The following is a 6,013-nucleotide window of genomic DNA, read 5'->3' as shown; positions in this document are numbered from 1 at the left end:
ACTTTTGGTGGAGTTCTTGGGGTCTTCTATATAGAGTATCATGTCATCTGCAAATAATGACAATTTGACTTCTTCATTACCTATCTTTATTCCTTTTATTTCTTTCTCTTGTCTAATTGCCGTGGCTAATGTTTCCAGAACTATATTGAACAAGAGTGGTGATAGTGGACATCCTTGTCTTGTTCCTGATTTTAGTGTGAAGGATTTCAGTTTTTGACCATTTAGTATGATATTGGCTGTTGGTTTTTCATAGATGGCTTCTATCAGTTTGAGGTAGAGACCATCTATTCCAATTCTTTGTAGGGTTTTTATCATAAATGCATGTTGGATTTTGTCAAATGCTTTTTCTGCATCTATGGAGATAATCATATGGTTTTTGTCCTTGGCTCTATTGATATAGTGTATTACATTGATTGATTTGAGTATATTGAACCATCCCTGCATCCCTGGGATGAATCCCACTTGATCAGGGTGTATGATCTTCTTGATGATCTTCTGCATTCTGTTTGCCAGTATCTTATTAAGGATTTTTGCATCTATGTTCATTAGTGAGATTGGCCTATAGTTCTTTTTTTCAGTTGGGTCTTTCTCTGCTTTGGGGATCAAGGTGATGCTTGCTTCCAGGAATGAATTTGGGAGTATTGCTTCCCTTTCAATTTCACTGAAGAGTTTAAACAGCAGTGGCAGCCATTCCTCTCTAAATGTCTTGTAGAATTCAGCAGTGAAGCCATCAGGGCCCGGGTTTTTCATAGTTGATAAGTTTTTAATTACATTTTTAATTTCATTGGTTGATATTGAGTTGTTCAGAATTTTTAGGTCTTCTTCGTTCAACTTTGGTAATTCATATGTATCTAAGAATCTGTCTATTTCTTCTGTGTTTTCCATCTTATTGGCATATAGGTTCTGGAAATAGGTATTGATGATCATCTGGATTTCTGCTGGGTCTGTTGTAATTTCACCCTTTTCATTCCTAATTGCATGGATTTGGGCCTTTTCTTTCCTTTTTCTGACAAGGTTGGCTAAAGGTTTGTCAATTTTGTTAATTCTTTTGAAGAACCAACTCTTGGCTTCATTGATTTTTTTGTATCGTTCTCTTAGTCTCCATTGCATTGATTTCTCCTCTGATCTTTATAATTTCTTCCCTTGTATGAGCTTTGGGGTTGTCCTGCTCTTCTTTTTCTAGAAGCTTGAGGTTCAGCATCAGGTTGTTTAACTGGGCTCGTTCTGTTTTCCTAACATGCGTATTCACTGCTATGAATTTTCCTCATAAGACTGCTTTCATTGTGTCCCATAGATTCCGATATGTTGTATTGTCATTGCCATTTAATTGAAGGAACTGTCTGATTTCTTCTTTAATTTCCTCTCTGACCCATTGGTTACCCAGAAGTGTGTTGTTCAATTTCCACGTGTTTATGAAAGTTTTTGAGTTTCTTTTGCTATGGATCTCCAATTTCATAGCACTATGGTCTGATAATATACAGGGGATAACTTCAATTCCTTTGCACTTACTTAAACATGTTCTATGTGTGAGTATGTGGTCTAGTTTTGAGAATGACCCATGTGCAGCTGAGAAGAATGTGTATTCTGATTTTGTGGGGTGGAAGACTCTGGAAACATCTGTTAAGTTCATTTGTTCAAGGGTTTGATTGAGTTCTAGTATTTCATTACTTATTTTTTGTCTAGTTGATCTATCTATTTGTGACAGTGGGGTGTTGAGGTCCCTCACTACAATTATATTAGTGCATATATGACTTTTCATGTCCGTTAGTATTTGTTTTATATAGTTGGGGGCACTAGCATTTGGTGCATATATATTTATGATTGTCATCTCTTCCTCTTGGATTGTTCCTTTCACAAGGATGTAGTGTCCTTCGTCTCTCTTAATCAGTGATGGTTTGAAATCCACTTGATCTGCAAAGAGGATAGCTACTCCTGCTTTTTTTCGGGTTCCTGTCACATGGGGTATTGTTTTCCCCCCTTTAACTTTCAGTCTATGAGTTTCCTTTTGGATTAACTGTGTTTCTTGTATGCTGCATATTGTTGGATTTTGCTTCTTGACCCATTCTGCCAGTCTATTTCTTTTGACCAGTGAATTGAGACCATTAACGTTGATGGTTATAACTGAAACATATTGACTTGTCATTGCCATGACTTTTTCTTTTTGTTGGGTTCTCCCCCTTTCCATTTAATTTCTTGTCGTGCCAGATGGGTTCATTCTGCTTTGCTTCCTGGGGTTGTGATCCTCAATGTCTGTTCCTAGGATATTGTGTAAAATTCTTTGGAGTGCTGGTTTGGTATTCACGAAGTTCCTAAGGTGCTCTTTGTCATGAAAGTATCTTATTTCTCCATCAATTTTGAAAGATAGTTTTGCAGGGTACATCAATCTGGGTTGGAGGCTGTGTTCTTTTAGGACTTGGAATACGTCAGTCCAAGCTCTTCTTGCCTTGATGGTTTGTGTTGAGAAACCTGCTGTGATTCTGATGGGCTTTCCTTTGTATGTGATTTGTTTCTTTTCTCTCACTGCTTGGAGAACTTTGTTCTTCTGTTGAGTTTCTGGAATCTTAACAATTATATGCCTATATGTAAATTTTTTTTGATCAAGGCTATTTGGAGTCCTATATGCCTCACTTATCTGTATGTCAAGCTCTTTTCCCCTGCTTGGGAAGTTTTCTGCCATTATTTCTGTGAAGAGATTTTTTTATGTCATCTGCACTATCTCCTGTTTCTTCATTGAGCCCAATCAGTCTTATGTTATTCTTCTTTGCATCATCTAGCAGCTGCTGGATTCATTTCTCATGTTCCCTTATAATTTTGAAGCAATTTTTCTTTTCCTGGTCACTAATTGCAATCTTATCTTCTATATCTGAAATTCTGTCCTCACATTGGCTCATTCTGCTGTGTAGACTTTCAATGGAGTTTTTCATCTCCTGGAAATCTATTTGCATCTGTTTTATGGATTCCATTTGTTTCTTATGTTGGGATTCCATCATGTTCCTCAGCTCCTCTCTAGATTTATTAATCATGTCTTGCACTAGGGACACAATTTCTCCTGTTATCTGAGAAGTTATTTCTGATTTCAATTTTTTCCAGGTCCCCTTTTGTTGCCAGTTCAGTGGGTCCAGGTGGTTGAGTAGCAGAGTGTTCCGTCTCATTTCCCTTTGGGGTTGCTGTAGGTGATCTGGAAGTCTGGTTTTGAGACTTATTTACTTGTTTTCTCATTTCGACTGGGGCAGGGGGCTGTTAGCACCTGCACGGATTACCTCCTCTGAGCTGGGTGAGGTGGGACAGGGGCCGGGAGCAGCGGTAGGGCTGGTGACCCAAAAGCCCTTTCCTGTGGGCTGGGAGCAGCAGGAGGGATTGTGGCCGGGAAACCCCTTCCTCTGGACCAGGAGCAGTGTGATGGTGGCTCAGAAGCCCCTCCCTCTGGGCCGGGAGCGGTGGGACAGAAGGTGGCCCAAAAGCTCCTTCCTCTGGACCAGGAGCAGTGGGACGCCGGCTCAGAAGCCCCTACCTCTGGGCCGGGAGCAGCGGGACTCAGTACCTTGGTCTGGTGGTCTGGTGTCCTCTGCATCTTTGTAGTGTGGCATCAGGTGGCTGCCTGTCTGCAGCGGGTTGATTCGGTGTCTTCCGCGCGACTCAGGACCTTGGTAGGGCGTGCACAGACCTGCCTGTCTGCAGCGGGCTGATTCGGCGTGTGTTCCGCGCAACTGGCAACCTGGGTAGGGTGTGGGCAGACCTGCCTGTCTGCAGCGGGGTGGTTCGGCGTCTTCCGCCCGACCGCATAGTGTTTTAAAGTAAATAATTACATAACACCTGCAAGTGCATAAAGCAAAAACTGTAAAAATATATGAGAAATGAAATACAAATATTTTAGGGGGCAATATGGTAATTTACCATCATCAATCCATTACAGACTCAAGTCTACAGAAATCTAATGAGGACATAAATAGAATAAATGATACAATGAATGCCAAATATTTGACAGATGTTTACTAACCTCCTAACCCATAAATATGGACTATTTTTTTCTTTTGAAGTATATAGACTTGGACTATAAGCAATAAATGATCCTATACTAAATAATAAAGACAGCCAGGCATGGTGGCACATGCCTGTAATCTCAGCATTTGAGAGGCTGAGGCAGGAGGACCACTTAGTTTGAGGCCAGCCTAGGCTACATAGTGAGATCAAGGCCAGCCTGAACTGTATAGCAAGACCTTGTCTCAAAGAACAAAACAAAAATAATAATAACAACAACAACAACATACAACAGAGCCAGAGTGCATGGATAGAATTTTGGCATCATAACATAATACAGTAAGTTAAACATTCATAATAATATAGTAAGAAGAAAAAAACTCAGACATATTGAAACTAAAAATAACAACCTGGTAAGACAAAGAGGAAATTCAAAGAATGGTGGAGGGGTAGCGTAAAAGGAGAAGTGAGAACTAACTGAAAAAATTTGGAATAGAAAACCATACCAAGGGAAAATAGAAGAACATTAGTAGCATGTGGGACTCAAGAGCCCTAAATCTGAAGTCATATGAACCAGTTTTATCTTCATTCCAACAAGCACAATTCTGCAATTTTGGAACATTTAGTTAATTTCTCTGTGCTCTATCTTCAAGGTTTTTTTAAATTAATGTCTGCGCAAATTCAAAGCATGGTGTTTGGTGAATAGCTGGTAAGAGTAAATAAATCCAAAGAAGCCAAGGATGCAGCTGCTGCTATGTAGTAGTAGTCATATGTAGTAGTATGACTAAAAACCAGGCTTTTCAAAGGAAAACAAAGCAATAAAATGAGCTCCTGGTCAACCTGATAGTAATCTGTAAATACAAAACATTTAGAAATGAAGATAGAAATCTAGTAGCCAGTAATAAAGGGAAATTTTAATGTGGTAATATTATATATCATTGTATGATGCTATGACTTATATCTAAATGTTCCCCCAAAGCCTCACGCAGTCATAGGTGGATTTTTTTTTGAGCTGGCTAGATCTAGGGTGCGTGATATTGGGATTAAGGGTGCACCATATTAAATTAGTCCATTGACCAGAATTAGTATAGTTGTGGGTGTGGATAATGGGAAGACCCATCCTGGGTGTGCATGGCACCACCCAAAAGGCTGGATAGGATAAAAGGGAAAGGGAGGCCTGCTGCTGGCTGCCTCCGGCCTACCCTGCTGTGAACTGTTTCTCCTTTTTGATGCCCTTCTGCCATGGCATCCTACCTTAGAGGCAGCTGACTATGGACTGAAACCTCTACAAAATGTGAGCCAAAATAAACTTTTCCTTTTTTAACTTATAGGTGTCAGGTATTTTGTCTCAGCAATGAGAAAAGTAACTAAGACACATTATAAGAAATATACAAATTTCAAGATACATTCTACTTCCATGTATGTCTGCATGTGTGCACATATATGTGTTTGTGTGGGTGTGAGGATGACGTGGTCACCCTCAAACATCGGGATGAAAGGCAGGAAAGGAAACAAGAGCAAGTCATTAAAATTCCCCAAAGACCCTCCTGGACTTATTGGTAAATATGTATAAATATTTAGGACATTCATAATCTCTACCCTATACCGCCATACTTAAGTATTAAGGAAAAATTTAATCATCTTGTCCATCCACACTTGATGAAAAAAATCATGAGTTCCAAAACAAATTTCAAATTGACTAAAAATCTGAATCAGGAAAAGAAAACTTGAAATCAATTAGAAGAAAATATCAGATAATATTTTTAGGAGCTGAGGGTGGAAAATTATTTATGAAAGACAAAAAGCCCAAATTATAACAAAAAATATTTTTAAACTAGACAGGCCAAAATTAGAATCTTTATTATGATAGAAACTAATGTCAAAGGATGAAACTAAAAATGCATTTCTGATGTCAAAAAAGTAAAGAATGTCTACAAATCAATAAAGGAAAAAAGTAGAATTTTTACAAACAAAGCAGGGAGGGGACAAAAAGACTGGGTGATTCAAAGACAAGAGAAACTGGTGGTTTATTAAT

The 6,013-nt window shown here is 39.0% G+C and overlaps 1 protein-coding gene across 1 annotated transcript in view; it reads right to left on the bottom strand.

Moving 5' to 3' along the window:
* Positions 1-87: 87 nt before the first annotated feature.
* The window catches only part of LOC110347473 (uncharacterized), an 84,008-nt gene continuing 78,082 nt past the window's right edge, over positions 88-6,013 (bottom strand). The window contains exon 6 of the mRNA XM_087188489.1: positions 88-3,813. The gene's annotated coding sequence lies outside the window, so the exon portion shown is untranslated. The remainder of the gene's footprint in view (positions 3,814-6,013) is intronic.

This window comes from Heterocephalus glaber, unplaced genomic scaffold (genome assembly GCF_053883595.1).
Source record: "Heterocephalus glaber isolate CG9 unplaced genomic scaffold, H.glaber_assembly_v1.0 deba00001531, whole genome shotgun sequence".
Taxonomy (NCBI): domain Eukaryota; kingdom Metazoa; phylum Chordata; class Mammalia; order Rodentia; family Bathyergidae; genus Heterocephalus; species Heterocephalus glaber.
The sequence above is the reverse complement of the archived record's forward strand: the minus strand, read 5'-3'. Positions and strand labels throughout refer to the sequence as shown.